At 48.2% G+C, this 25,619-nt stretch overlaps 1 long non-coding RNA gene across 1 annotated transcript; it reads right to left on the bottom strand.

Annotated features, from left to right (window-relative positions):
• Window positions 1-16,388: 16,388 nt before the first annotated feature.
• On the bottom strand, window positions 16,389-21,809 carry LOC141105794 (uncharacterized). The gene is made up of 2 exons (XR_012235650.1): window positions 21,482-21,809; window positions 16,389-17,712 (listed from the first exon to the last, which is right to left on the bottom strand). It is a non-coding gene; the product is annotated as an uncharacterized lncRNA (long non-coding RNA).
• Between the last annotated feature and the right edge of the window lie 3,810 nt (window positions 21,810-25,619).

Below are 25,619 nucleotides of genomic sequence, written 5' to 3'. Positions count from 1 at the left end.
CTAGATCTAATGCTTACGAGCACCCTACCTCCTTCCAGTTTGGAAGAGAGGCCTGTCCATATAGATCAAATGTCTGGGACAAGAAGGGTGCTCTTATGGTTATTACAAGTTGATATGTCTCCCGGTTGTCTGCATTCGGACCATGCTAAATGTATCCCCCTGTATCCCCCGTTCACTATTCAATTTGTCCCTATCCCTGTTTCCCTCCCTTCTTCCCCGACCCCCCCCCCCCCCCCCATCTCTATCTATGTGACCTTGTTGTAATAACAAATTGTTTATCAAATAAAAATTAAAAGAAAAATTATATAAAAAAAATGATGGGTGAAACCTGTTAGAAAATGATGAGTCGATAGGGTGAATCCTCTTTGAAAAAAATGGATGTATCCTGTTTGGAAATTATAGGTGGATGATTTATAAATGATGGGTGAATCATATTTGGAAATGATGGGCTAGTAGGGTGAATCCTCTTTGAAAAACATGGGTACATCCTATTTAGAAAGGATAGATGAATAGGGTGTATTATTTTTAAAAATGATGAGTGAATCCATTTTGTAAATGATTAGCCAACAGGGTGAATCCTCTTAGAAAAAAATGGGTGAATTTTATTTGGAAGTGATAGGCGTATATGTAGAATCTTCTTTAAAAATAATCGGTGAATCCTTTTTAAAAATGAAGGGTGGACCCTATTTGGAAATGGTAGACAAAAAGGGTGATTCCTGTTTGAAAAAAAAATAGTGAACTCTGTAAAATGCAGCCAGAAGATTTTCCAGTAAATCCTTATCAAAAAAGGGGGATGTGATGCCGAATATGGTACGGGGATCCCAAGCTTGAACTGGGCCAATTTTTGAGACAGCAATCACATTTTTACAAGGTTTTTCTTCGATTTTATATAACGACCTTAAACATAAGGAGTTGTGCACTAGTCATCAGAGATATCAGCCACCATATTTGTTTTATTAGTTGGAGAATGGTGGTCCACCACTATCGTCCAAGTCTCTTGATTGGTCTAGTTGCCTTCCAGTGACAGAACTATAGGGGTCGCTGCAGTCGCACTTGCGACTGGGCCCTGCCATTCTGCCGCTGTGGGGGGGGGGCAAGACCCGGCATCTCCCCCTGCACCTCTGGCTTGCCGTTTAGAATGCAGTGGGGGAAGGTGGGAGGCAGCGATCGGCAGCTCTATTGTGCCTGTGGGCGGTGGGATCTCCCTGGGGCTTGTAGTTCTCTCTTCCCGAGTGTCAATGTATACAGTGGAGAGAAGAGGGGAGGGGCCCCTGACCCGGGTAGGTATCAGTTTCACTTTCAGTGAGTCACTCTGCTTGTACACTGCTGCTGATACATGCCCGGGTCAAAGGCCCCTCCCCTCTCCACTGTATACCCTCGGGAGAAGAACTGCAAGCCTCATGGAGATTCCCTGCCTGTGGAGACCATAGAGCTGCCGATCGCCGCCTCCCACCTCCACCAGCCAGGTACATGGGGAACCTCTTGAAGGAGGGGGGGTCAGCTGTCTGGGGACCCTGATGTAGAGGGGAGGCTTTCTGGGGACATTAATGTAAGGAAGGGGCTCTCTGGGGACCCTGATGTATGGGGGGGGCTCTCTGGGGACCCTGATGTAAGGGGGGCTTTCTGGGGACCCTGATGTATGGGGGGGGCTCTCTGGGGACCCTGATGTATGGGGGGGCTCTCTGGGGACCCTGATGTAAGGGGGGCTTTCTGGGGACCCTGATGTAAGGGGGGCTCTCTGGGGACCCTGATGTATGGGGGGGGGCTCTCTGGGGACCCTGATGTAAGGGGGGCTCTCTGGGGACCCTGATGTAAGGAGGGGCTCTCTGGGGACCCTGATGTAAGGGGGCTCTCTGGGGACCCTGATTTAAGGAGGGGCTTTCTGGGGACCCTGATGTTAGGGGGGCTCTCTGGGGACCCTGATGTAAGGAAGGGGGTCTCTGGGGACCCTGAAGTAAGGAAAGGGGTCTCTGGGGATCCTGATGTAAGGAAAGGGGTCTCTGGGGACCCTGATGTAAGGAAAGGGGTCTCTGGGGACACTGATGTAAGGAAAGGGGTCTCTGGAGACACTGATGTAAGCAAAGGGGTCTCTGGGGACCCTGATGTAAGGGAGGCTCTCTGGGAACCCTGATGTAAGGGGGGGATCCCTGGGGACCCTGATTTAAGGAGGGAGGCTCTCTGGGGACCCTAATATAGGGGGAGACTCTCTAAGGACCCTAAAGTAAGGGGAGGCTATCTAGGGACCCTAATGTAGGGGGGGGGCTCTCTGGGGACCTTGATGTAAGGAGGGCTCCCTGGGGACCCTGATGTAAGGGGGGTTCTCTGGGGACCCTGATATAAGGGGAGGATCTCTGGGGACCCTGATGTAAGGGGAGGCTCTCTGGGGACCCTTATGTAAGGGTAAGCTTTCTAGGGACCCTAATGTAGGGGGAGGCTCTCTGGGGACTTTGATGTTAAGGGGAGCTCCCTGGGGACCCTAATATAAGTAGGGAGGCTCTCTTGGGACCCTGATGTAAGGGGAGGCTCTCTAGGGACCCTAATGTAGGGGAGGCTCTCTGGGGACCCTAATGTAAGGGGGAGGCTCTCTGGGAACCCTGATGTAAGGGGAGGCTCTCTGGGGACCCTGATGTAAGGATGGGCTCTCTGGGGACCTTGATGTAAGGAGGGGCTCTCTGGGGACCCTGATGTAAGGGGGGCTCTCTGGGGACCCTTATGTAAGGAGGGGCTCTCTGGGGACCCTGATGTTAGGGGGGCTCTCTGGGGTCGCTGATGTAAGGAAAGGGGTCTTTGGGGACCCTGATGTAAGGAAAGGAGTCTCTGGGGACCCTGACATAAGGGGGAGGCTCTCTGGGGACTCTAATGTAGGGGGGCTCTCTGGGAACCCTGATGTAAGTGGGGCTCTCTGGGTACCCTGATGTAAGGGGGGATCCCTGGGGACCCTGATGTAAGGAGAGAGGCTCTCTGGGGACCCTAATATAGGGGGAGGCTCTCTAAGGACCCTGATGTAAGGGGAGGCTCTATAGGGACCCTGATGTAAGGGGAGGCTCTCTGGGGACCCTGATGTAAGGAGGGGCTCTCTGGGGACCTTGATGTTAAGGGGAGCTCTCTGGGGACCCTGATGTAATGAGGGGGGCTCTGGGGACCCTAATATAAGTAGGGAGTCTCTCTTGGGACCCTGATGTAAGGTGAGGCTCTCTAGGGACCCTAATGTAGGGGGGCTCTCTGGGGACCCTGATGTAAGGAGGGTTCCCTGGGGACCCTGATGTAAGGGGGGCTCTCTGGGGACCCTGATGTAAGGAGGGTTCCCTGGGGACCCTGATGTAAGGGGGGTTCTCTGGGGACCCTGATGTAAGGGGAGGCTCTCTGGGGACCCTGATGTAAGGGGAGGATCTCTGGGGACCATAATCTAGGGGGAGGCTCTCTAAGGACCCTGATGTAAGGGGGGGGGCTCTCTGGGAACCCTGATGTAAGTGGGGCTCTCTGGGTACCCTGATGTAAGGGGGGATCCCTGGGGACCCTGATGTAAGGAGGGAGGCTGTCTGGGGACCCTAATATAGGGGGAGGCTCTCTAAGAACCCTGATGTAAGGGGAGGCTCTATAGGGACCCTGATGTAAGGTGAGGCTCTCTGGGGACCCTAATGTAGGGGGGGCTCTCTGGGGACCCTGATGTAAGGAGGGCTCCCTGGGGACCCTGATGTAAGGGGGTTTCTCTGGGGACCCTGATGTAAGGGGAGGCTCTCTGGGGACCCTGATGTAAGGGGAGGATCTCTGGGGACCCTAATGTAGGGGGAGGCTCTCTGGGGACCCTTATGTAAGGGTAAGCTTTCTAGGGACCCTAATGTAGGGGGAGGCTCTCTGGGGACCCTGATGTAAGGAGGGGCTCTCTGGGGACCTTGATGTTAAAGGGAGCTCTCTGGGGACCCTGATGTAATGAGGGGGGCTCTGGGGACCCTAATATAAGTAGGGAGGCTCTCTTGGGACCCTGATGTAAGGGGAGGCTCTCTAGGGACCCTAATGTAGGGGGGCTCTCTGGGGACCCTGATGTAAGGAGGGTTCCCTGGGGACCCTGATGTAAGGGGGGCTCTCTGGGGACCCTGATGTAAGGAGGGTTCCCTGGGGATCCTGATGTAAGGGGGGTTCTTTGGGGACCCTGATGTAAGGGGAGGCTCTCTGGGGACCCTAATGTAAGGGGAGGATCTCTGGGGACCATAATATAGGGGGAGGCTCTCTAAGGACCCTGATGTAAGGGGAGGCTCTCTGGGGACCCTGACATAAGGAGGGGACTTTCTGGGGACCCTGATGTAGGGGGGCTCTCTGGGGACCCTGATGTAAGGGAGGCTGTCTGGGGACCCTAATGTAGGGGGGCTCTCCGGGAACCCTGATGTAAGTGGGGCTCTCTGGGTACCCTGATGTAAGGGGGGATCCCTGGGGACCCTGATGTAACAGGAGGCTCTCTGGGGACCCTGATGTAAGGAGGGCTGCCTGGGGACCCTGATGTAAGGGGGCTTCTCTGGGAACCCTGATGTAAGGGGAGGCTCTCTGGGGACCCTGATGTAAGGGGAGCATCTCTGGGTATGTAAGGGGAGGCTCTCTGGGGACCCTGACATAAGGAGGGGACTTTCTGGGGACCCTGATGTAGGGGGGCTCTCTGGGGACCCTGATGTAAGGGAGGCTGTCTGGGGACCCTAATGTAGGGGGGCTCTCCGGGAACCCTGATGTAAGTGGGGCTCTCTGGGTACCCTGATGTAAGGGGGGATCCCTAGGGACCCTGATGTAAGGGGAGGCTCTCTGGGGACCCTGATGTAAGGAGGGCTCCCTGGGGACCCTGATGTAAGGGGGCTTCTCTGGGGACCCTGATGTAAGGGGGCTTCTCTGGGGACCCTGATGTAAGGGGAGGCTCTTTGGGGACCCTAATGTAGGGGGAGGCTCTCTGGGGACCCTTATGTAAGGGTAAGCTTTCTAGGGAACCTAATGTAGGGGGAGGCTCTCTGGGGACCCTGATGTAAGGAGGGGCTCTCTGGGGACCTTGATGTTAAGGGGAGCTCTCTGGGGACCCTGATGTAATGAGGGGGGCTCTGGGGACCCTAATATAAGTAGGGAGTCTCTCTTGGGACCCTGATGTAAGGAGAGGCTCTCTAGGGACCCTAATGTATGGGGGCTCTCTGGGGACCCTGATGTAAGGAGGGTTCCCTGGGGACCCTGATGTAAGGGGGCTCTCTGGGGACCCTGATGTAAGGGGGCTTCTCTGGGGACCCTGATGTAAGGGGAGGCTCTCTGGGGACCCTGATGTAAGGGGAAGCATCTCTGGGGACCCTAATGTAGGGGGAGGCTCTCTGGGGACCCTTATGTAAGGGTTAGCTTTCTAGGGAACCTAATGTAGGGGGAGGCTCTCTGGGGACCCTGATGTAAGGAGGGGCTCTCTGAGGACCTTGATGTTAAGGGGAGCTCTCTGGGGACCCTGATGTAATGAGGGGGGCTCTGGGGACCCTAATATAAGTAGGGAGGCTCTCTTGGGACCCTGATGTAAGGGGAAGCTCTCTAGGGACCCTAATGTAGGGGGGCTCTCTGGGGACCCTGATGTAAGGAGGGTTCCCTGGGGACCCTGATGTAAGGGGGGCTCTCTGGGGACCCTGATGTAAGGAGGGTTCCTTGGGGACCCTGATGTAAGGGGGGTTCTCTGGGGACCCTGATGTAAGGAGAGGCTCTCTGGGGACCCTGATGTAAGGGGAGGATCTCTGGGGACCATAATATAGGGGGAGGCTCTCTAAGGACCCTGATGTAAGGGGAGGCTCTCTGGGGACCCTGATGTAAGTGGGGCTCTCTGGGTACCCTGATGTAAGGGGGGGATCCCTGGGGACCCTGATGTAAGGAGGGAGGCTCTCAGGGGACCCTAATATAGGGGGAGGCTCTCTAAGGACCCTGATGTAAGGGGGAGCTCTCTGGGGACCCTGATGTAGGTGGTGGATCCCTGGGGACCCTGATGTAAGTGGGGGATCCACATTCAGATATATATATATACATACATACACATACACACACAAACACACACATATATTATATACATGTGTATGCCTGCCAAAGTGTATGACTTTCCTTACTTAGCTGCTATGGGCTCTAGCCCAAGATCTTTTGTAGACCTAGCAACGCTCCTGGTGGGGGCCCTTCATGGTTTCTTGCACCGGGGCCCTGAAGATTCTAGTTACGCCTCTGTTGCCTTCTTTCATGTTGTGTGATCGTGATGCCACCACTTGAAGGCTTGATGACCCTGGCAAGGGACACTTCTTACAGTCATTGAGAAGAGTCCATTTCCCCAGGAACTTTGGCACTTGGAGACAGAACCTTCTACACTGAAGTCCAGAATGAAGACTCCAGACCTAGTGTGTCCCATACCTATGGATTCAAACACATTTTTTTAATGAGAGTGGGTGATTAACTAGAGAGAATCGGGTAGGCATCAAGGCTTGAAGGCCGAGTCAATGGACACTTTTTACTGGCAATGGAAAGAGTCCATTTTCCCATGAAATTGACTTGGGCACTTGGAATAAGACCCTTCCACATTGAGGTTCAGAAAAGGGAAGACTCCAGACTTGTTGTGTCATATAAACATGGATGGTGCATTTAGTTTTTTTTTTTTTTGGGGGGCGATTAGCTAGAGAGAATTGGGTAGTTAAAATTTAATATGTGGGGAATGCTTAGCCAGAGATCAGCGTTAAAAACGACAACAGCCTACCAAATAACCCGATAAACAGCTGGCAGAATGTTTCCTTTTTTGTTTAAGTTGGAACAAATAAAAAAGAATCCAAAACTTATAATCATCTCTAGCTGAGCAAAAAATATTTACAGCTCCAACGTGGAACCTGTAAGTGAAGAATTACAATAAGCAGTCTTTTAAATATTTTATTCTCAGGAAAAGCTCAGCTGCAAGATTGCAAGTTTAATATTCAACAAAGGCAGGACGTGGAGGCGAGAAATGTTGACTTTATCTTCCAGCAATTTTACAAATTAGGGCAGGGAAAATAAATCAAATAATGGAGCCACTTTCAGAATACAAGAGGGTTCGTGTGCTTTCGCCATCAACATCTAATTAAAATGCGCGCTCGTGCTGTACACCTACATTAGTCCGTGTATTCGACCCGTGGAGAGATATATCTATGAGATAGGCCGACAGCTCCGGAATTTTGACTTACTTTAAATGTTATTGCAATTCGGAGAGGCAAGCAAAATCGATCATATGTTGCTAATCGGAACACGTTGCAAAATGTAGACCGCTTAGTTTTAAGCAATTTTTTTTTGTTTTTTGGTTTTGCAGAAAAGGTGGAAAGGTTAAAACCTGTTTTAGGCTTTTATTAATTAAAGCTGAACTCCAGGCAAAAAGCCACTATATATACAGTATCTCACAAAAGTGAGTATACCCCTCTCATTTTTGTAAATATTTTATTATATCTTTTGATGTGACAACACTGAAGAAATGACACTTTGCTACAATGTAAAGTAGTGAGTGTACAGCTTGTATAACAGTGTAAATTTGCTGTCCCCTCAAAATAAATAACTCAACACACAGCCATTAATGTCTAAACCGCTGGCAACAAAAGTGAGTACACCCCTAAGTGAAAGTGTCCAAATTGGGCCCAATTAGCCACTTTCCCTCCCTGTTGTCATGTGACTCGTTAATGTTACAAGGTCTCAGGTGTGAATGGGGAGCAGGTGTGTTAAATTTGGTGTTATCGCTCTCACTCTCTCATACTGGTCACAGGAAGTTCAACATGGCACCTCATGGCAAATAACTCTCTGAGGATCTGAAAAAAATAATTGTTGCTCTACATAAATATGGCCTAGGCTATAAGAAGATTGCCAAGACCCTGAAACTGAACTGCAGCATGGTGGCCATACAGTGGTTTAACAGGACAGGTTCCACTCAGAACAGGCCTCGCCATGGTCGACCAAAGAAGATGAGTGCACGTGCTCAGCATCATATCCAGTGGTTGTCTTTGGGAAATAGACGTATGAGTGCTGCCAGCATTGCTGCAGAGGTTGAAGGGGTGGGGGGTCAGCCTGTCAGTGCTCAGACCATATGTCGCACACTGCATCAAATTGGTCTGCATGGCTGTCATCCTAGAAGGAAGCCTCTTCTAAAGATGATGCACAAGAAAGCCCACAAACAGTTTGCTGAAGAAAAGCAGACTAAGGACATGGATTACTGGAACCATGTCCTGTGATCTGATGAGACCAAGATAAACATATTTGGTTCAAATGGTGTCAAGCGTGTGTGGCGACAACGAGGTGAGGAGTACAAAGACAAGTGTGTCTTGCCTACAGTCAAGCATGGTGGTGGGAGCGTCATGGTCTGAGGCTGCAAGAGTGCTGCCAGCACTAGATAGTTACAGTTCATTGAGGGAACCATGAATGCCAACATGTACTGTTACATACTGAAGCAGAGCATGATCCCCTCCCTGATACATGATAACGGCCCCAAACACACCTCCAAAATGACCACTGCCTTTCTAAAGAAGATGAGGGTAAATGTGATGGACTGGCCAAGCATGTCTCCAGACCTAAACCCTATTGAGCATCTGTGGGGCATCCTTAAACAGAAGGTGGAGGAGCGCAATGTCTTTAACATCCACCAGCTCCTTGATGTCTTTATGGAGGAGTGGAAGAGGACTCCATGGGCAACCTGTGAATCTCTGGTGAACTCCATGCCCAAGAGGGTTAAGTGCTGGAAATTAATGGTGGCCACACAAAATATTGTTACTTTGGGCCCAACTGCATGTTTTTATCTTTAAATAAGTGAGTGTAATGTATTAGATGAATGTTTTTATTTTAATTAAAAAAAAAATTTACACTATGCGTGCCCCCTTCTGTTCCTATACATGGTGGATGTGGCATGAGGAGTTGAGGCCAAGGCACTAGAGGAGTTGAAGCCAAGGGACTGGAGGAGATTGCTGGTGGAGTGGTGAAGGAGAGGTGCTGTGTATTATCCTGCAAAAACCCGGGAGGGGAGAATCCACAAGCCTAGGAGAATCTGTTACTGAAAAGAACAAAGTCAAAAGAATCTGGTGAGTGACACTGGGCACAGAGCAATGTATGTAGCACTGTGAAGCAGGAATAGCAGCACAGAAGAAACTTTATATTGGAGCCCCTTATGAAGTCATATCTTGGAGCACTTGAAGCACAAATATACTTTGCGTGTAGACAGACATTTAATCATCCTTATATTTTTTTTATGTGTTTAATGTTTTTTGGAATGCATTGGAACAATTGTTTTGTGTTTTTTTTTTTTGCACAATTTTTTTTTTTTGTCCATTTGAGGTACATATTGTGTTTGTGCCAGCATGATATAGACAGTGCTGTGAATAGTAATTTACAGTTCTAACAATTGCCTATAGTTCTTAGCTTGGGCTTTTGATGAACAGCTGGCAGTCCCAGATTAATATTCATGTTCTTAAAGTGACAGCGCTGTGGTTAAGTTTGTCATTTAAAGCATCGTACAAGGCTAAATGAATAAAAAAAAAAACATATCTCTTAGGTCTCTGGAATATATATACATCATACACATATCCCCATGTTTTATCCTTTTAAAAATACAGGTATAGAAAAATAACTGTTGATGTGCTAGAAATATAGTATGTGTAGAGCTACCAGCACAGGGGCCTCTGGTAATAGCTGGTTCTTCCCAAATAGTATAGAGACTGCCCACCACCACAAGCACCAGTCAATGCACTGCAGCTCCAATAACTCCATCTGGGGCATCTTTTTCAACCAGGGTGCCTTGAGGTTTCTTCAGGGGTGCCTCGGCAAAATGGTAGGTACTAGGGAGATTAGCGCAAGTCCTCATACCCTACAAACTTATTCAATACTGTGTTATAAATAAAGTGAAACCAACAATGCAAAATCTATATACTACTCGTAATTAATTCCCTTACTGTGCAGAAATGCAAATAAAGTGCAAAAAATGAAGTGCAAATATAATAGTGCAAATTATGTGCAAAAACACAAATATCTAGTGCAAAAATGCTCAAGTGTTTCCACAATAGTCCACCGCCTTTAAAATTATCTCAGAAGAAAAAAGCTTAAAAAACTATTTAGCAAATGTTCATATAGGGGGTTATTTACTAAAACTGGAGCAAGCAAAATGTGGTGCAGCTCTGCATAGTAACCAATCAGCTTCTAGTTTTTAATGCCAAAGCTTAACTGAACAAGCTAAAGTTAGAAGCTGATTGGTTACTTTGCACAGCTGGAATCGATTATGAGTGCTCCAGTTTTAGTAAATCCCCCCATAATGTTCCAAAGTGTAAGAAAGTGTTGAAAAGAAGAGTTTCTTATTAGAATTCCTTATTCAGATGCATTTCCCCCAAAAATCTCCACAGAAATCACCAAGTGCTTCAACCACAGAGTGAGTCCTTCACCAATCTCACTAGGTAAAACTCACCAAATGGATCAGCTGGTAAGATTATAAACCAGCAAAAAAGCTCGATCTCTCCTAGCGCACCTTTAGTCTATTCATCAATCAAGTCTAATCACGCCATTCCAGGTGGAGCAAGTAAATAGAAAGAAGAGGAGAGGCTTCCCATAGTGTAAAAAAGTTTCACCAGGCTTTATTAAAACAAACAATATTGCACTCACATGTTCCAAGTGCCTACCCGGCACTAGGGAGTACACGCTCAGCTCAAAGAGTGGTTCCACCTTGGTCACGCCACACACCGCGGGCTCCGACCACTACACGTGATGTCATCAGTGTCTCTGCTCCACGCCACACACGTTTTGTCCAATGAGGTCCTCATGGAGTGGCAGGAGCCGTCTGAGGAACCATTTCTGATTGTCTCCAGCCTTGGGACACAGCCCCTTTCATCCATGGGCATCGGCACCTTTCATTCACAATGTATCCGCCATCTGATGGATTTCAAATTTCCCACCCACACATCCATTTTCTGTGGCACAGCCCTCTCTCCTCTCCCATCCATTCTGGTGGGGGGTAACTGTGCTGGCTCTGGGCAATGTGAGAGAGTATCAAAGACACTCAACTTGGACAACTGCAGCCAGCCCTCCGGATGGTTGGCAACCCTTGTGATTAGGGTGTGCCCAGACAAACCCGGCCCGTGCACATGCCTATGTAGTTGTCGTACTTGGTTATTTGGGGAGCCCGTCCAGGTTTCAGATGGTCTGAAACCCAGACACATGATTCAAAACCTGGACTGTCTGGGTGAATCCCAGATGGGTGGCAACCCTAGTGAAGGGGGAGCTTGGGTTAGGTTGTGTTAGGGGAAGAGGCAAAAAGGATACATGCGCCCTGATATACTTACAGTAAATATATCACCGGTTCTTGGATTTTTCATATATCTATCTATAGATAAATGTTTGCTTTTACCTTTTTTTTCAAACCACTATCCTTAGAAAGGCTCTCGTTCTCATGCGTATTAAAATGTCACAGATCTATAGACCAAAGCTCCAGAGCCATTCCACCAAACTTCTTGAAGTTGACCAAAGTTCTAAAAGTTGGCTTGTGTTTACTGATCTCGATAAACACTAATTCTGGCTGCATAATAGCATTCTCCCAGCTGTATGCTCCCTATGCCGCACTCATGTTTAATTCTGCTGGAAAGGCGCAGCTGCACCGCATTGTCACTCACTCCCAGCGTGAAGCAGAGGAGAGCCGAGGTGGTACTTTATCATGGCCGGGAGGTGGGGTGACAAATGCTGTTCACCTGCCTCTCATTATCTCTGTAATTAAATACCACTGTTCGGTGCTACCACAGGCGCTGAAGCGCTAATGGCTTCTCGGATGGATAAAAGCTTACATTAGATGTTTTCCAGGCGGTGAAGGGCGCATAAGGGGATTTACGAGAGTCAAATCCCATTATATCTGTGCGTCGCGCCTCTGCTGTCAATAACACCCTTGCTGGCTCTGGCTCTATGTATCGACAGGCGTTGGAGTCTTGCCGTGAAGCATTTAGTATTTTACACACAGCTGGACTAGCACAAGTTAAATCTCCTCTGCTTACGCCCACTGGGCCCGTTGTGTGGCGTACAATCCCCCCCCCTCCCCATGTGAGGAATTCCATCAGACAAGGAGCTGTCTGTGCCAGAGACCCAGAAGGAGGAGGACCGGTCACGGCACAGCTTGCCTCCATCCTATGAGCCATCTCTTTTTTCTTTTGTTCATTATTCAAAAGTTTTTCTGCCTTTAACGACCACATACTGCTTCCATCTGGATCCGGTGTGATGGCCTTTGAACAAGAGAATGATCAAAAAGTAGACAATTAAAAAATCGGTCCCTCAACCTACCATCCAATTATCACAAGTGAAGGGGAAATGCAATGCATATAGAACAATTGCTTTTTCGAAGTTCTGCTGTGGTATACAAGGAATATTTCAATAATGGGAACATGCACAACCATTTTTTTAGTACGTGGTTTTTAGCACCATGCTTAGTCTTTCATTCCTACCTACTGCAGGCCCGGATCTAGAGAGGTGGTGGAGTGGTGCTAGGGTTGTGCAGCCCCCAGGTCTATGATTGCATTCACTGATGCATTAGGCAGTCTGATAGGGAGAATTGATGGGGTCAGTTGATGTTAGGGGAACTCTGATGGGGACAGGTAATGTAAAGGGGAAACTAATGGGGGCGATTGATTTAAGGGGGCACAATGATGAGGGCGATAGATGCAAGGGGCACTCTGATGAGAATACTCTGTTTGAGGCACTCTGATTGGACACCTGTTGTAAGGGGTCTCTGATGGGGACAGTTGATGTAAGGGGGACTCTGATGGGCGCAGTTGATGTAATGGGGAAACTGATGGGGGTAATTGATGTAAAGGGGCACTCTGATGGGGACACCTGATGTGGGGGCACTCTGATGGGGACACCTGATGTAAGGGGGCACTCTAATGGGGACACCTGATGTAAGAGGGCACTCTGATGGGGACACCTGAAGTAAAAAAGGCACTCTGATGGGACACCAGATGTAAAGGGGCACTCTGATGGGGACACCTGAAGTAAAAGGGTGACTCTGATTTGGGGATTTGATGTAAAGGGGCACTCTGGTAGGGGAAATTGAGGTAAGGGGGCACTCTAATGCAGACAGTTGATACAACGTGCCACTCTGATGAGGACACCTTATATAAGGGGGCACTGTGATGGGAACACTCTGATGGGGACACCTGATGTAGGGAGGACTCTAATGCGTACATCTGATGCAACAAGGGTCTCTGATGAAGACCCCTCATGTAAGTGGGGACTCTGATAGGGACCCCTAATATAAGGGACAAGGTTCTGTTTAATCATCCTAGTCTACTAACAATCTAATTCATACAAGTGTTCCCTGTTCACTCCTGCGCTGCCTGTAAGACGTTACTTCTGGGTTGTGACTCACGGTACAGAAGCGTGTTGAGTGAACAGGGAATACTGGTTTCCTGCATCTCTTTCACACCGTTGACATTATTCCCAGCAGTTTATATACAAATTGGGGGCAGTTTACTAAACCTGGTGCACAGAGAATCTGTGAAGGTAGAAGCTGATTTATTACTATTCACAGCTGCACCAGATTCTGTGTGCACCAGTTTTGGGCTTATTCACATCTAAGTGGTTGCGGTTGATGCGGTTTTCCAGGAGGTTTGCATTTTGCGCTGTTGAACATGCATTTTTTATGTGTTTTTGATGTGTTTCTTCATGCGTTCTTTTTTTATATATCTCTTTAACAAACAGTGTATAGCTGGTTGTTAAGGAGCGGGCCCGGATGCTGATGCCTGCATCCTTAACAACGCATAACTCATCAGCTGTCAGCTGAATGTGCAAATAAAACATTGCCAGCAATAAAGAATCTGAAAAAAAAAACTGTGTGGAGTCCCCCCCCCCCCAAATCCATTCCAGGCCCTTCAGGTTTGGTATGGATTTTGAGGGGAACGCCATGCAAAATTTGAAAAAAAAAAAGGCATTGGGTCCCCCCCAAAATCCATACCAGACCCTTATATGAGCATGCAGCCTGGCAGGTCAGGAAAGGGCGGGGACGAGCGAGTGGCCCCCCTCCTGAACCATACCAGGCCACATGCCCTCAACATGAGGGGATGCTTTGGGGCAAGGGGGGTTCTGCTCCCTCCTCAAAGCACCTTGGTTCCTCTTGCCCACAACCATGTGCGGTGGTTGTGGGGGTCTGCGGGTGGGGGCTTAGCAAAATCTGGAAGCCCCGTCTGACAAGGAGCCCCTAGATTCCGACCCCCCCATGTGAATAAGTATGGGATACATAAAAGTGTACAAAAAGTCTAAAAGTGAATAAAGACAATACAAGAGTTTTTGAGTCCTTTATTGAAAAATAAAAAAACAATCTCCCCCGATGTAGATGCATTGTCATCAGGCTGCACTGCTGGACCCAAAATAAGAAAAAGAAAAGCTCCGCTCTCGACAAATGCTCTCGCCGACTGCCTGCTCCGCTGTGTGACATTTCTTAAATAGCTAAGGGGCGGGATCACCCCCCTATGACGTTGGAGGCCCAGCATGCACCAGTCAATGACATCATAGGAGGTGATGCCACCAGGTGATGTTGCTGGATGGCCCCGACCCTTAGCTATTTAAGAAATGTCACAGGGTGTGCACCCTCTTTCACACAACTGCACATGCGCAGTATTCCCCCTTCACCTTCACAGCAATGATCATCACTCATCACTTCTCTCAATGCAGGGGTGCTCATCACTCCTGTGGAGAGCACAATGTGCATGGGTGGTTGTGTAAAGAAGGGAGAGCACTCATTCCTGTGATGCTGGGGGTGCTCATCACTGCTGTGATAGGGGAAGTGAGAGCACAGTGCACATGTCCGGTTGTGTATATGAGTTAGAGTGCTCATTCCCATGATGCTGGTTTAACATATATGACACGCGCTCAGGGTTCCCATGATGCTGGGGGTGCTGATCATGGAGAGCATTCATTCTTATGATGCTGGGGCACGCTCAATGAACCTCATGTTCCAGGTACTCAGGTAGCCAGGATGGCTCAGAATAGTCGTTTTTTGGTGAGGCTTCTGGAAGGCAGCCTACAGGTATACCATCTAAATATAGCTCATGTAGCACCCTCTAGTGTGCTATATGTAAATAGGTTTGTTAGTGTAGGAATATTGGTGTGGCTGAGAGCCAGGCCTTGGTTGAATCTGGGTCAGGGTTGAGTGACTCTAGGAGGCTGGATGACTCAGCCGACCGCTTTTCTGCTGCTTCCCCCTGCTTTCTGGAACCTTGGAGAAGCTTCCAGATGCAGTGGGTGGAAGCTAGGAGGGGCTGTTTGGAATATTTATGAGGGCCCCAGCCAACCCCTAGCAGAAAGGGGCTGGAAGGGGGTAGGCCACCTCATAAATAGCCATGAGTCATGCCAGCAGGGGCAGTTGGGTAGAAGATGGAGATGGAGTGCTGAGGAGGCTGTTGGTGGCCCTTGAGGGCACCCCCTAGTCTGGGGGGTGACTTCTGGCCTGTGGCTCGGGTGCTTGAGGGACCCTCTACAACACACAAAGGAATCCTTTCCTGGAGGCACGGAAGCAAGTGAGAGGACAGCAGGAGCAGGTCACGGTCAGGGCATCCAGGAGATCTCCTGAGAAGTCAGCTGGGTGGGCTGGTGAGTGTTTAGTCTGGGAGGACGGTGGTGATGTTAGCCAGGAGAACTAGTGAAAGGGGCAGCTGCAGCCAGGTGGGCTGGCAGTGCCTGAAGAGGTGGTGCTGGGATCAGTGACCATGGGAGGAAGTGCTGGAAATGTTTTAGCTGTGTCACCTTATCTCCAAGTATAGGGGTTGTGAGTCTTTGCCTGTAATAAGCCATGACCAGTGTAGTCAAAATGACCCCCATGAATTAACTGTTATGCACCTAAACTCCAACCCACTTTAATATCCATTTATAATAATTGAGTCCACACCTTGTTTTGGAGTATAAATGGCCATAACAGCTTTTATTAGACAAACCAACCAGATAACTCCACTATCAAATCAACATAAAACCCATACCATAACATTTTACCCCAGTCCGTTGGTCTCTGACGGCGACTCACCTTGTTTACCAAATATGTATACCAAAAATATATATACCACCACGCACTGCGGGTACCATTTTGAAAACCGTTAGGCCTCCCGCTGTAGCCGCTCGGAGACACCCCCTTTCCCGCAGTGCCACCATCTCCTTATTCCATCCACCATGATGGAATACACCGGAGGGGCTGATCTTGCCGATGAGCCCCCCACCCCTTTTGGATTACCAACTTCTTACTGCCACCGTCAGAGACCAACAAGCAACTCCGCCACCCTCTGTAAACACCCCTTATTTGCTGTTATGACGACCGTCTTCCACCTGGAATACAAAAAGAAAAATCACAACAAACACCCAACATAAATTGTATACACTTCTGATTTTATATATATCTATATATAGGGAGGGAGGGTGGGAAAACTGCCTCCTCCTGTGTCTTCTTTCTCTCCACTGCCCCTTCCTGGCTCCACCTCTCCCCTTAAGTAATGCCACTCCCCCTTTTACAAGTTCCTATCTTCCACCACCCTTCCTAGACACTCCCATTCCCTATTTCTAATTAACCCCTCTTGTGTCTCCTTCTCCACACTGTCATGCCCGGCCCTCCTTTATCATTCCTTCCTCATTTTCACTCCGGGCCTCCCTTGACCAGTGTAGTCAAAATGACCCCCATGAATTAACTGTTATGCACCTAAACTCCAACCCACTTTAATATCCATTTATAATAATTGAGTCCACACCTTGTTTTGGAGTATAAATGGCCATAACAGCTTTTATTAGACAAACCAACCAGATAACTCCACTATCAAATCAACATAAAACCCATACCATAACATTTTACCCCAGTCCGTTGGTCTCTGACGGCGACTCACCTTGTTTACCAAATATGTATACCAAAAATATATATACCACCACGCACTGCGGGTACCATTTTGAAAACCGTTAGGCCTCCCGCTGTAGCCGCTCGGAGACACCCCCTTTCCCGCAGTGCCACCATCTCCTTATTCCATCCACCATGATGGAATACACCGGAGGGGCTGATCTTGCCGATGAGCCCCCCACCCCTTTTGGATTACCAACTTCTTACTGCCACCGTCAGAGACCAACAAGCAACTCCGCCACAGCCTGAAAGAGTGACCAACTTACTCTTGAAGGCACCTCCACACCCACAGGGCCCTTTGAATCCCTTCCTGCAAGCCCAGACTAGAGGTCAATCCCCCATCTGAAAGATGAACTCCATCCTTTATCCAATAGAGCCCAACATTGGTCTCTAATTCTAGATGCCCAATGACTAAACCTCCATTATTAACCACAACCTCCCCACCATTTTGTTTATGCATATGCGTGTTTTCTGAATGCTAGTCACTAATCTAGCCCGTCTCCAAACTGTCCGGGCAAATATGTCCGACCATAGCCGCAGAGTACCCGGAAAATCAGCCTTTAACTGCAGAAAATCAGCCTTGATGTCTGTGATCAGCTCCCTGACCGGACGTACCCCCCAAACCACTAACCCCTGCATGGATTACCAAAACATCGGGAGGTCTGTCCAAATTTCATATCATACCACTTCCCGAACTACTCTCTCCCACCTCATACCAGGCGTACCCAACCACCGCAAATAAGCTTCTTTCCGCGAAATGCCCAATCCCAGCACACATAGAAATGACCGAGGATCCAAATGAGGCGTGTGGAACCTCCATCTGAAAATGAGGCGTGTGGAACCTCCATCTGAAATGAGACGACAAAACATCCAAGGTAGCAATACTCCAGCATATCCCCACATACTGACAACCTCATTTAAAACACCCCGTAAATCCGGTTTACCTCCCCCTGTTCTCTTTCTTTAAAATTGTATTTTATTTATTTATTTATTTATTTTTTTTTTTTAAATGCGGAATCTCCTTGATTCCCACCTCCCGTTCCTCCACACCGCCGCCTCATCCTACCCACACCTGGCAGCTTCAGTAGCCGCCCCTATGCGGAAGGAGTGTGAAGCGTATTGTTCCCCCTCCAAGCCTGCCCTGAAAAGGCATTTGCTGAACACCGACATAAATTGGAATTTTTGATAAATAGGACCCATCTTTATGCCTTAGTCATAAAATGCCAGCGAAGATACCGCAGTAAAACAGTAAGACCTCATAGCTTGAGATACATACTGAACACAACATCCCACATATGGCCCTCAGACTGGCAAACGTGACAGGCCGTCTCATAACCAATTTCATGTGACCCCTCCGGAAAACCCCCCCCCCTTTTTTTTTTTTTTTTTTAAGCCTGTTTCACCCAAACTCTTTTGTTGCGTCCTCCTCCCCCATCAGTTGTAAAATCATGACAGGCCTGCCATCTTCCGCTCAATGGCAGAGACCAATCCCCCACGTTCCATGTTCCTAGACACAAAATACAAAACCCACAACCTTACCTCCGCCCTGTCCTTACCAATCCTGGCCTCCTGTACCATTAACAACCACTCCTTCCATACCTTAGTATAATGCGCCCGCGTGGCTACACTCACTGACTGCCGAATCCATCCCGCGGCGACTCCAATGCCAGCTCCCACATCCAATCTGTGTAAGGGACTCCCTCCTGCTCTGCGCCCGGGTCAACTCTCTGAATCTGTCCCACTGAAAGCGAGACCGTGCATCAGCCAGTGTATTATACACTCCAGGTATGTGACCAGCATACAAGAAAATGTGCAATCCCAAGCACCTCAACACCAACCTACGCAATAGCCTTAGTACAGGTGGTGATGACGCCGACATGCGGTTGATCACCTGGACCACTCCCCTGTTGGCACAATTCAGTCCCGATTTCATATTCCTACAAGCCTCACCCCCAAAGTTCCAACGCCGGTACTACTGGAAAGAGTTCCAGTAACACCAGGTTACGCGAACCCTGCCTCCACCCATACTTGCGGCCAAGGACCCGCACTCCACTGCCCCTTGAAAAAAACGCCCCCATAACCCTTAGCCCCTACCGCGTCTGTAGTTAAATCCATGTCACCGGGCCCGACATCCACAACGATCTGCCGTTGTACGACTCCAGAAACTCATACCATACCTTCAAGTCCTCCCGGTGTTCCCTATTAAGCCCGACCAAATATGTAGGTGCCTTGACCCCTACCGTTGCTGCCGACAGCCGTCGACAGAACACCCTCCCCATTGGGATTATCCTACAAGCGAAAGTCAACTTACCTAGTAACCACTGCAAAGCCCTCAACTGGACTTACCACAGTCTGTGGATCCCTCAAATTACTTTGTATAAGTTCTCCAACTTACCTCTGGGCAGGCGACATTCCACTGTTTCCACATCTACCACTATCCCCCCAACAAACTGAGTTCCGTCGTCGGGGCTTCTGTTTATCCTCTGCTAAAGGCACTCCAAAAACCTGCCCGCGAAGTGCTGCAACGTGGCTAGCAGAATCGCACACACGTCGGAGGCAGTAATGTATGACCGAATCTAGGCCCGACACATCCCTAACCACCCACTCCCGAAATGAGCTAAATGCTTCAAACATGGCACCATAAATGAAGCAACCCATAGGTAAGCATTTGTCTACATAAAACTGTTCTTGCCAATAACAACCCAACGGCCGGAAACTATCCGGATGCCCCGGAAGCAAGCGGAAGGCGGATTCTATGTCCGACTTGCCATCAATGGCTCTTTTGCTATACTTCCTCACCCATCATACTGCCACGTTGAATGACGTGTAAGACCCAGTGCATGCTTCCGGATCGATAAAATCATTCACCAAACTCCCTTAGGAAATGACCAATGATGAATAAGTCGGAACTTGTTCGGTTCCTTCTTAGGCCCCACCCCCCAAGGTGAAACAACTAAATCCTGTATAGGTATTATCCACAAACGGCCCCCCATCCGACCCAAAGCCACTTCCTTCGCCAATTTTTTCCCCCCCACTAACCTTCTAATTTCTTGTCAGTGGTGGAACCACTGCCCATGAACATGGTATACGAAAACCTTCCCCAAACCCCGTGACCAATAGCCTCATCGCTACCTAGTCCGGATACCTACTTAGAAAAGGCTTCTTCCTTTTCACCTTTCCAGCGTCGTCCCTTTCATGTGCAGGCTCGCTGTGACGCCTCCCTTTTTTTTTTTTTTTTTTTTTGAAGCACTCGTGCTTAAACTTACAGGACCCCCCAAATTTACAATTTGTAAATGTCCGCGGAATCAGCCTGTACCTCTTTTTTCTTCATCCCCCCTTCTTGGAATTATCCGGTTTTACCCTATCACCGGTTAAATTTTTCCAGCGGCAATAGGGAAAAATATCTCCACATATTCACCCTTGACAATATTATCCCGAACCTCCTGCTTTAAGTGTGTTCCCAGTGGACCCTCAAAGCACCCATATACCTCGCCCTTCGCCGCATCCGCAATACTCACCACCTCCACTCTGGCCGTTGTTGCCGCCCCCTCTGTAGCCCCCCTTTTTTCCTTGACCCGCTCCTTCTGCTGCCGCCCCCGAGGGGTCCGGCACCCTCTGCACCCTTACCCTAGTCGCCATAGCACCTCTTTCCCCCCCGGTTACCGTTCCCTTCCAAGGGCCACCTGCGGCAGCTGTTCCTGTCCCAGTTCAAATCTACCCACCAAATTCTGCAATCCTTTCGATAAATCCTTCAATTGCGCCCCTGATCCAGAACTGGCCGGCCTTGGAGCCGCCAATTGCTGATCAGGCGCCCCCCCCCCCCCTTTATCCCCACTGTACCCGCTGTTACGACCCCTAATAAGTCATGTAATGCCTTAATCACAGATAAATCATTGCTGGACTCACCGGGCTGTCTGGGAGCACGCCCCCACCGCCTCCGATTGGTCTCTCCTGCTGGCACTTGTTGTTCTTCGCTGTCGGACACCTCACCTTCCGAGCAATCGTCCTGCTCCCTGACAGTTGGCGTTGTCAGCCCCCCGGGTGAAGAGGCCCCGGAAGCCGTGAAGATCTGATCATATAAGGGCCGACTCTCTCCTGCCGCTATACTTCTTCCTGAACCGCCACTGGGAGTCGCCCTGGCTGCACCGATCGGCCTGCTTGTGACCACCACCGCCATCCTTCTGTCCATGTGCCAGTCTGTTGGCTAAGCCCCGCCCACCCACAGCCTTGCTGACCACTCTAATCCCCCTCCGGTAGCCACTGTGTCCTCACTACTCCCCCCCTTAGCCCCCCTGCCTGTTCTGCCACCCCCCATGTGTTAAACCCTCACTCTGAGGCCTGTGAAACTCTGGCGGTGAAGCGGCGCCATAACGGCCCGTGGCCCCGCCCCCCGGAGTAGGCCTGCGGCGTGCAGACCGCCCGGGCCCTGAGTTATCCTGTCGCTGTGTCCGCTTCACTGGGGGCGCTGATCGGTCCCCCCGAGGGCTCCCTGTCTGCCGAGCAGGCCGCGATGGCGGCCCTGGTGAAAAACACGCCGGAGGCCGCGACCTCCGCACGTGATGGGTCTCTTCCACTGTCCACGATCCCTCCTCATCCAATATCAGTGCCCCGACTTGCCTCTTCAGCCAGTCCACTCCTCTCGTCGCCGTCGCAGCCCTCAGCCTCGCCAGGATGGTGTCCTGTCCTCCATGCTGATGCTGGAGGAGCAGTGAATAAAACTGCCTCCTCCTGTGTCTTCTTTCTCTCCACTGCCCCTTCCTGGCTCCACCTCTCCCCTTAAGTAATGCCACTCCCCCTTTTACAAGTTCCTATCTTCCACCACCCTTCCTAGACACTCCCATTCCCTATTTCTAATTAACCCCTCTTGTGTCTCCTTCTCCACACTGTCATGCCCGGCCCTCCTTTATCATTCCTTCCTCATTTTCACTCCGGGCCTCCCTTTACTACAAATCTTTAAAAGTGACATAGCTAGGTTTCTGCAAGCAAGAGTGTGCTGGAGGAAGAAGAGGGAGTATATATAGGATTGTATATAGGAAAAGTTGTCCCTGAAGTTGTTTGAAGTCAAGAGGGCATCCTATAACCTCTAATCCCTATCCAAGTTATAACCCTAAATAAAACAAAAAACAAAGTACTGGACTGTTCTCTGACCGGGTGCCTGTGGAGATTCAATGTGTCTGGCTGTGCAGGGTGAGAGATCCCATTCTACTTGCGGCTTTAGTCTAAGCTACAAAATATATATTGGAGCCCCCTGATTGCACAGCAAATTTTATTAGAAAGGCGGACTTAGTCTTCATGCATGTAAAAGGGACAAAGGGGTTAAATAGAATCCAGGACAAAAAATATTGAAAGGGAATGTTGGAATATTTCCGACCGCTCAGGTCACAGTAACTTGTGCCTCAGGCAGAAGCTTTTTCCGGTTCTAACACTTTGGCAAATATCCCTGCAAGCGGGACCAATGCTTCATTCTGCTATGGATAAATAAATAAAAGCATGCTCCTGTCTAACAAAAAAAAGGCATCTCATACTTGGCATGTTTGCTGATTCTGGCAATAAAAAATGTCAGATTCAATGATGACTTTGGGCAAGGCCAATGATCTGATCCGTGTGTCTCAGTAGAAAGGCATTTTTTCCAGGTCAGAGACTCGTTATATAGCTGAAGCTCATCTGAACATTCAGTTTAAATCAGCTGAAAATATTCCAGGAGCATCCAAATAAAAAGGTGTGCAAACAATTCGCATGGGCGATATGGGGTGGTAACAAGCACCAGCTGCCCACCTAAAAGCTAAACAACAGCCAGAGGAGACAGTTCCCATGCCGTGGTTTCATCACATATGGCGACCCATCACTTTTGGCTACCTGCTGGAGTGCGCATGCGCGACACCACCATATGCGTTCCAACACTTTTACGACAAAACAGCACACTAAAACCATCAGATAGTGTGACGGAAGTGTGATGGAATGCGTTCCACCTGTATTGTATTGTTGCATTGCGGGAGCGTGCCCAGCCTCAACCAATCATAGAACCTATGCTACAAAAGTCAACCAATTATACAGCAGCTCTAGTAAACAGCCCATCCCACTCCATGCTGCTGCAAACGTTAACCAATGATACTCAGTTTGTGCTGTTTCAGTGTGTTGGACTTGCTGCTCAGTTAGTTCACAGTGTTGGACGTGCAGCGAGACAGCGATCAGATGTTTATTTGTAATAGATTGTGTGTGTTTATAACGTGCTATGTAATCACATTATATGTGCATGCAGCATTAAATAGCACCCCCCCTCAACCTGAACGTATAAATTAGCATTCATTGCATGTGTTCTGTAGATGATATATGACTTTGTTGTTACTAACGATGATTTGACATCATTTAATTCAGCTGTAGCTGTGCGCGCTCCCGTCACTTTTACACATGCCCAGTCTGTACTGTGCAAGATTGTCGTTAGGCAAGAAATAGTCTTGGAACGCATAGCGCAGTGTTTGTATTGTCTATAACGTCACTTCCGTGACATTATCTGACGGTTTCACTGCTTTGTATTGTCGCAAACTTTTGGAACGCATATCGGCAAGTTGCGCATGCGCAGTGCGAAATTTCTCAGTGGAATGTCACTTCCATAGCCAAATGTGATGAGTCGCCGCATGTGACAAAACACCGTCACTGCGGCAAATTTACCTTGACTTGTCAAACTCACCCATTAACAACAATGGGGTGCACCACAACCCCAAGCCAAATGCTTAGCTCCTGGTTGCGGTGCATCAAAAAAAGGCATTGAGGGAGGCGGCAGGATCACCTCCTGAACACCTGACCGCAACTGCATAGCCACGTTCTGAAAACCAATCCACCGTGGATCACATTTCAAAGTTTCATCTAGTGTGAATCTATCCCATGGGTGTCCAACCTACAGCCCTCCAGCTGTTGTAAAACTACAAGTCCCATCATGCCTTTGCATTTGGGAACCATGCTTGCAACTGTTATGCCCTGTACACACGAACGGACATTGATCGGACATTCCGACAACAAAATCCATGGATTTTTTTCGATGGATGTTTTCTCAAACTTGTTTTGCATACACATGGTCGCACAAAGTTGTCGGAAAATCTGATCGTTCTGAACGCGGAGACGTAAAACACGTACGTCGGGATTATAAACGGGCAGTAGCCAATAGCTTTCGTCTCTTAATTTATTCTGAGCATGCGTGGCACTTTGTGCGTCGGAATTGTCCACACATGGTCGGAATTTACGCAAACGGATTTTGTTGCCAGAAAATTTTATAGCCTGCTCTCAAACTTTGTGTGTTGGAAATTCCGATGGAAAAAGTCAGATGGAGCCCACACACGGTCAGAATTTCCGAAAACAAGTTCCCATCGCACATATTTCGTCGGAAAGTCTGACCGTGTGTACAGGGCATTAGCCTTGTATTGTCTCAAGGGACTAGCCTTGCAATGCCTCAATGGACTTTTAGTTCCACAACAGCTGGAGGGCTGCAGGTTGGACACCCATGATCTAGCCTAATCGTTTGTCTGCTTTAGAAAGCATGGCAGGGGACCCGATGCGCGTGGCCACCCACGATCGCAGGCATGAGACCCAGAACGGGGATGTGTGTGTGTTAACACACAAATCCCTGTTCTGACAGGGGAGGAGAAACAGATCGTCTGTTCCTACTAAGTAGGAACAACGATCTGGCTCCTCCTCTGGTCAGTCACATCCCCTCACAGTTAGAAACACACCTAGGGAACACATTTAACCCCTTAATCACCCTCTAGTGTTAACCCCTTCCCTGCCAGTGACATTTATACAGTAATCAGTGCATTTTAATAGCATTGATCGCTGTATAAATGTCAATGGTCCCAAAAAAGTGTCAAAAGTGTCCGATCTGTCCGCCATAATGTCGCAGTCCTGCTAAAAATCACAGATCGCCGCCATTACTAGTAAAAAAAATAATAATAATATAAACTCAATAAAAATGCCATAAATCTATGCCCTATTTTGTAAGCGCTATAACTTTTGCGCAAACCAATCAATATACGCTTATTGTGATTTTTTTTACCAAAAATATTTAGAAGAATACATATTGGCCTCAACTGATGAAAAAATTTGTTTTTTAAAAATATTTTTGGGGATATTTATTATAGCAAAACGTTAAATATATTGTTTTATTTTTCAAAATTGTCGCTCTTTTTTTGTTTATAGCGCAAAAAATAAAAACCACAGAGGTGATCAAATAGCACCAAAAGAAAGCTCTATTTGTGAGAAAAAAAGGACGTCAATTTTGTTTGGGTACAGCGTCGCACGACCGCGCAAATGTATGTTAAATCAACACAGTGCTGTATCGCAAAAAATGCTCTGGTCAATAAGGGGATAAAACCTTCCGGGGCTGAAGTGGTTATTATGTGCATAAAAAAGTCTCTGGCAGTGAAAGGGCTAAAAATAATAATAGTAAAATAATAAATAAATCATTAAAACATTTAAAATAATAATAAATAGCAATAACTATATAACAATAATAATGAAATATAACAAAAAATAAATTGTTGTTATTATTATTAATAATACAAATAAGTATAATAAAACCAAGATAATGTCAAATGGTTTCCAACACAATAAATAATAATAATAATAATAATAATAATAATAATAATAATAATAAATATAATAAAACCAAAGATAACACCAAATAGATTCCAAACACCATGCACAGGCATAAAGTTAATGAACAGCGGGGATGGCTGAAACTGATTCAGCATACTTGCCTATGTAC

Source organism: Aquarana catesbeiana, linkage group LG08 (genome assembly GCF_042186555.1).
Source record: "Aquarana catesbeiana isolate 2022-GZ linkage group LG08, ASM4218655v1, whole genome shotgun sequence".
Lineage (NCBI taxonomy): Eukaryota > Metazoa > Chordata > Amphibia > Anura > Ranidae > Aquarana > Aquarana catesbeiana.
Note: the sequence above shows the minus strand (reverse complement) of the source record. Positions and strands in the feature narration are given on the sequence as shown.